This window comes from Rhinatrema bivittatum, chromosome 6, assembly GCF_901001135.1.
Source record: "Rhinatrema bivittatum chromosome 6, aRhiBiv1.1, whole genome shotgun sequence".
Lineage (NCBI taxonomy): Eukaryota > Metazoa > Chordata > Amphibia > Gymnophiona > Rhinatrematidae > Rhinatrema > Rhinatrema bivittatum.
In genome coordinates this window covers 173,138,407-173,144,406 of record NC_042620.1, presented here as the reverse complement: position 1 = coordinate 173,144,406, position 6,000 = coordinate 173,138,407, and the positions used below count along the sequence as shown (strand labels likewise).

At 37.3% G+C, this 6,000-nt stretch overlaps 1 long non-coding RNA gene across 1 annotated transcript in view; it reads left to right on the top strand.

Moving 5' to 3' along the window:
• Nucleotides 1–773: 773 nt before the first annotated feature.
• Nucleotides 774–6,000, top strand: part of LOC115093834 — a 44,537-nt gene continuing 39,310 nt past the window's right edge. Inside the window, exon 1 of the long non-coding RNA XR_003857420.1 lies at nucleotides 774–857. This is a non-coding gene — a long non-coding RNA (uncharacterized LOC115093834). The remainder of the gene's footprint in view (nucleotides 858–6,000) is intronic.

Genomic DNA, 6,000 nt, shown 5'->3' with positions numbered 1-6,000 from the left:
AGCAGACTCACTGCAAGCCACTTCCTTCCTTGACTTTATCCCACTGCTGACACAGTCACTATCTCAATCTGGCTGTCTCACATCTACTCAGGGTGCTGGACTTTTGCAGCCAATGTGTAGCAATCCGAATAATTAGCAGAAGTGGAGAGTCCTACCATTGGAGCTCAGTGATGCTCCCAGCTCAGGAAGAAAACTTTCTTCTGCTGTTATTCCAAATGGTAGCCTCCAGACATCGTTGAGTATCAAAAGCATGGATGTCCATTGGCACCTAAAAAGCAATAACAGTATATATATAATAGCAGTAGCCATTTTAAACCCCTTTAATTTTAGTAAGCCTGGACTGGAGAAGAGAATTATCGATGCTGAATTTTAGCTTAAAAATTGGATTCCATGAAAATTTGCAACATACAAGATGCAAAGCTTTACAATGAAATATACAGATTTTGTAGGTTCTATACCTTTTTAATGACCGACAAGAAAGATGTTGTAGAATGAAACATATATATTTTTCTGCCTTCATGACATTTGACCTTAGGTTGAGATGCTGTGGCAGGCAATCCTGACTGTTTTTTAAGAATTTGCATCAGTTTGTGGAAGAATGTCACATGCTAATCATTATTGTACTGCCAGAAACCTTGAGAGATGTTCTTGAAAGATAAGAATTTGAAAGTATTCTGAAATGAAGGTTTGCTAGAGAATGAAGAATTGCTTTAAAAGCAGCTGGACATATTTTACTGTACTCTGCAATTCAGCATCATCATTAGATTAGAGACTCCTATTCAGGTTTGATCACGCAAGCAAGCCTACTATAATGAGATGTTTTGAAAGATCCAGAATACTATAGTCCAAGGCCACAAGTAAGTTACCATTTTTACAATTTTGTGCCTTGACCACAATTTTCTTTTTTAACTCTATTTTCTTGCATTTTTCCCCCTTTTTTTCCCCTACAAGTTGCTTGCTTTGTTCCCTTTTTTTTCTGCAGACCATTGTCTCACATGTTTCTGGTATGTGTATTGAACTGAGATCCCTCTGCTTTCAGAGAAGCTGTTGGAAGAGAAAAAGGTCCATAACTACAGAGAGGCTCAAATATGCAGGCTTTATAGAAAATGGGTCTATGTAAATCCAAGCAGGTTTTCTTGCAAGTTTTGTTAATCTTTTCTGCAAGTTCCATGTGGTTAGAATATTGAAGCGTGAGGAACAGGTGATCAGGAATTAGCTATTGGTCTTTACTTTAGGGATATGTAAAAAAATCAAACTTTTAATTTCATAGATTTATATAGTTTTTGCCCTGAGCCACAGGTAGTCATCCATAAGGGTTTGATCTTACCTAATATATACTTAGCATGAGAGAGAACCATTCTTAATTAATAAGAAAGTGCTTGAATGGATTTAATGACCTTATTTACAGATAAATATATAAAGTGAATGTTATTGCTGAGGTGTGCAATAATAATATGCTTCCTACCTCAGAATCCATCACTAAATCCCAAAGTAATGAGATTCTGAAATTCTCAGATAAACCAATGTATTTCTGCACAGTGTCATTTAAGTTAATCAAGGATTATACAAAGCTTTTTTTTTTTTTACCTACCACAGAGAAGGGATTTCAAGTTTCAAGTTGCATTGCAAGGTTTCCAAAAGATGTTTCTAAACTGGCAGTTTCAACTAAAAATAAGGATCTGAAATTGAATCATTTTTCCTGTCTGAACCAGGTCTTCAAAGAAATTTCTTCCAGAAAAATGTTTAATGTGCATTTATTGTCATTTGGTTTACAATCCCTCAAATCTATCCTAATCTGTTGAAGTTTCATGAGAAGACTGTTTTTAGATTGTGGGTCCCACCACCTACTTTTTGGAATCCAGAAAGCATGGGCTAAAAATAAACCAAGTCCTTGTTCTCTAATGTAAACAGGGGTCAACAGAGGAGCAGGAGACCATCCTCAAAACTCATTTTCACCTGGAACCAGAGCTGGCTTCTTTTGATGGGAAAGTTATTGCATAGAGCACAAAAGATAAAGCTTCTATGCTATTTTGGCCAGAAGCACTCAATCAATTATTGGTGTGTAATATTCCCAGTTAAATCTTCCTGCCATGGAAATAGGTTATATGTTCTGGATGGTGGGAGGGAGAGCATGTAGGCCAGTGAAGTTGAGAAGTTTTCTCTGTCTAGGTTATTTGACCATAGTGAGGGGAACTGTAATACTGGAAAACTGGATACTGTAATAGTGGAAAACTGGAAACTGTAATACTGGAAAACTGGAACTGTAATCCTGGAAAACTGGATACTATTTCTTTGAGATGAAGGGAACAAATTCTTATAATGCCTGTAGCGTGCTTTCTATGAAAGTACAATTACACTGGGGAACACAATTTTCGTTGAGTTAGATCTGACACTTGTTTTTGACTAACTTTTGACATCTGAATCCAAAAATGACCCCAGTTTTTCTCTATCACGTCAATTTTTTAAGGTACAGGATACCCTCCCTTTGTCCCAAAAATCATACAAAATGTACATACAAAGGAAATTTTTAAAAAATTACCTGAATAAACTGTTTATTTAAAGTTATTTTATTCATACAAAGGCTATATATTGTTACTGTAAGTAACAATATATAGTTCTGCTAGTAAGTAGTTAAGTTCTGCTAGTAAGTAGTTAAGTTCTGCTACCAAACATACATATTAAGGTAAAATTTATGCTTATAGCTTTTCCGGCAGTGTTCAATCTGTGGACAATCTCACCTGATGCTCCAACAATAGTCAGCCATCATATGTACATCCCATCTACCCTGATACCGTGCCTCCATGACCTTCAAATCTTGGTGGAATCGTTCACCTTGCTCATCACTGACTGCACCAAGGTTTTTGAGGGAAGTCAGCAAGATGGCTATGCAGAAAATGCACCTTGATACTCATGTTGCAACAAAGCATTTTGAAGCTCTCCAAGAGTTTCTGGACAATTTCGGTGTAATTCTGTGCTCGTGTATTTCCAAGAAAGTCCTTGACAAGGTTTTTGAATGACAACAAAGCATTCTTTTGGAGTTCTGACATTGTCCCGATGAAATGTTCATCTTTAATGAACTTCCGAATCTGTGGACCGTCAAACACAGTTTGCAGTAATACCTATACGAAGCACTAAGATAGCGCACTTTGCGATAAACAGCCTATTACCATAAAACACACCCCTTTTCCTATCGTATACGATATTTTGTGCATTTTGATAAATCCAGGCCTACGATAGGCTGTAGAGAAAAAACTTGACGTGATAGAAGAAAACTAACTGTAGTTTTGAAATCAGCATGCCTATTTAAGTCTAAAACAGCTGAAAAATCGAACTCAACAGGAATTATGTTAAAAATTGTTCTCCAGTGTCATACTAGTGAGCCAGTTGGGTTCAATAAAACCTAAAATATTACAGAAATTGAGAGTTAGCCAGAGGAAACAATGTGAAGGGATTGACATAAGAACATTTCAAGTTAGTGATTTGTCCAGTTTAAAGTATTTGGGACCCAAACAACCAATTTAAAGCACATTAACATTTCTCATCTTTTACTGTCACAGAAAGCAGAAAGGTTATAAATAGTTTATTTCACCATAAATACCAGCTCAAAGTACCCCCCTAGTGATTTCAGAGGAAGACCAGGGATACATATTGAGGAGAAAGCTAGTCAGTGAGAAAATCTTGAGAGGAACACCTATAGGCACTGCTCAGCAACAGATGTACTGGGCAGCTTCTCTGTCATAGAGGCTACTAGTGCCAATTTAAAGTTTAAAAACACGCGAGCCGATACAGTAAAGTGCGAAAACGTGCAGCCAAACACCCCCTCCCCCCGAAACTAATAGTGCCCGCAACATGCAAATGCATGTTGATGGGCCTATTAGTTATTCCCGCACGATTCAGAAAGTAAAATGTGCAGCCAAGCCACACATTTTACTCTCAGAAATTAACTCCTGCCAAAGGCAGGCATTGATTTCGGCTGGCATCGGGGAAGTGTACAGAAAAGCAGAAAAAACTGCTTTTCTGTACACCCTCCGACTTAATATCATAGCGATATTAAGTCGGAGGCCCCAAAAATAAAAAAAAAATTAAAAATAAAAAAAATCTAAAAATCTGCCCACGGCCTGCGGGTTGGAAAATGAATGCTCAATTATGCCAGCATCCATTTTCCAAACCCGTGGCTGTCAGCGGGCTCGAAAACAGACGCTGGTAAAATTGAGCGTCGGCTGTCAAACCCACTGACAGCTGCCGCTTCTGTCAAAAAGGAGGCGCTAGGGACGCGCTGGTGTCCCTAGTGCCTCCTTTTACCGCGGGCCCTCATTTACATAAATTTATTTACTGGATCGCGCGCCCAGGAGAGTGGCCTGGGTGCGCACCGGGAGAGCGGGTGCTCGCCTGCTCTCCCACGAAGTTTTCTGTATCGGCCCAACAGAGGGATCATTTTAGGCCACTTGGATATAAATGTGATTGTGTGAGTAACATGTTATAAAGTGTTAATCAGTTGTAAATTTGACCTGAGAAGGTAAGACATAGGATAGTATCAGTTAATGCTAACAAAAAATGATGAGACGTGGAATTAGACTAAGCCTAGCAGAGTATGAAAGAAAAGCCGTGTATATATGATTGAAGTTAAGATGAGTCAGATGTCTTTTCTCCTAAAAGGAAGGTGATAATATTGCTGGACTGTCCTACAATAATAGCAGTATTAAGGAAAATATTGAATGGTATCAGGTTCTGAACTGAGTCTGAGTTAATTGAGAACAGTTCTACTTCACTGGAGCTATCGTAATGTTTGGGTATTTATTTGCTATTACTGTGCTAAACCTGATTGGGTAACCTCATATTCAGGATTAGATTATTTCAATGCTTGGGAACAATTACATAATTTTGGAAGTTTCTGTAAATAATATAAGTACCTACAAGAGGGATGGACTCAGATCTAGTAACATATCTTACCAATGTTAAAGAATGTACTGGAGAAACTGAACAAAAGAAACCAAATATTTTCAGCTGCAATAAGAGAAACCTGTGACAGCATACATTCCTATACCATGGGACCTTGGTGTGAAATAGTATTTAAGTTTATTTTGAAAGGAAAAACATTTATTTACATCTCCAATAATAGAATAGAGAGCAAGTGAAAGAAACAAGAGACTCTGAATTTTTTAAAGATCATCACTGTATTCAGCCTTTGCTTGTCCCTATGTGACATTTTAAATAGGGTTTACCATAATTGTCTTTAGTTTTTCACAAAGATAAAGAAAGTTCAACTAGCTAGCAAAGACTACACTGAACAAGATACTAGTACATATTTGGAAGAATTGTGGGTTCATTGTATCCAGATATATGCAATTGTTTTATTTAAAGAATAAGCAGTATTCTTTCTCCAGGAGACCTCCTCCAATGAAGACAGCACATTCCAAAGCTCCAGGAAAACAGAGAGACAGAGAGAGCAAGAACCTCCTCAGAGTCTTCCAGCTGCACTAGCTACCAATGCAAGCCTTGGTGGAGAAAGGACCACACTACTATCTGATAACAGCTGTGTGCACACTCACCGAGACACAGAAATGAAAAAAAATAGAAGGTCTAGTTAGACAGTACTTTAACACAAGATTTACACACACTGAGACAACTAAAAGAGAAAGAGAGAAAAAGAAAAGAGACAGAATAGAGAAAGAAGTACAGAGACATACATCAACAGAATAATTCTACTTACCTACTATCTTCAGCAGTCAACACAGAAACACCTGCACAAAGAAGTTCAAAGAATCAAATTCTTTAAAAGCACTGAATACTGGAATCACATTCTAAGTCATTATCAGTCACCACAAGATCTTAAATCATATTTTTCTGACAAGCAGATATGAAGAACTAGTATTGATACTTAAGAGCCTCTAAAAAGAAAGGAAACAGTTTTAAAATATTTGTTTGGTTCTATATTTGTGGCATTCCATTTACAATTACTTGTTAATAATAATATACAGTTTTTTGAATTGAATATAAATC